This window comes from Arachis duranensis, chromosome 4, assembly GCF_000817695.3.
Source record: "Arachis duranensis cultivar V14167 chromosome 4, aradu.V14167.gnm2.J7QH, whole genome shotgun sequence".
In the NCBI taxonomy this organism is placed as follows: Eukaryota; Viridiplantae; Streptophyta; class Magnoliopsida; order Fabales; family Fabaceae; genus Arachis; species Arachis duranensis.
Genome location: NC_029775.3, coordinates 43,588,988 through 43,589,766, shown reverse-complemented (window position 1 = coordinate 43,589,766; position 779 = coordinate 43,588,988).

The following is a 779-nucleotide window of genomic DNA, read 5'->3' as shown; positions in this document are numbered from 1 at the left end:
GCATTTAAACGCCAGCTAGGTTGCCTGGCTGGGCGTTTAACGCCCAAAAGGGTAGAGTTTTGGGCGTTAAATGCCAGAATGGATACCATTTTGGGCGTTTAATGCCAGGATGGCACAAGAGGGAAGATTCTGTTTTTTAATTCAATTTTTTTTCAAGTTTTCATAATTTTTCAAAATCAAATCTTTTTCAAATCATATCTTTTCAATCATATATTTTCAAAATCAATTTCTTTCCATTTTCAAAAATACTTGCTAACAATTAATGATTTGATTCAACATTTCAAGTGTGTTGCCTTTTCTGTTGAGAAAGGTTTAATGTCTGGATCATATCTTTTAAATTTCTTGTTAGCCAAGTCATTAATTTTAAAAATCAAATCTTTTTAAATTTCTTGTTAGCCAAGTCATTAATTTTAAAAATCAAATCTTTTTAAATTGTTTTTCAATCATATCTTTTCAATCATATCTTTTTAAAACCATAACTTTTCAATTATATCTTCTTAATCATATCTTTTTCAAAATAGTTTTCAATCATATCTTTTTTATTTCTAATTTCAAAATCTTTTTCAAGTTTCACTTAATTGCTTTCCCAATCATAGTTTTCGAAAATCAATTACCATTTTTCAAAATTTCTTTTAATTAATTCACTTTAATTTTCAAAAAATTTCTTCCCTTCTTCTCACATCCTTCTATTTATGGACTAACACTCCTCCTCAATGCACAATTCGAACTCTATCTCTCTTGATAAGTTCGAATTCTTCTACCTCCTCCTTCTATTCTTC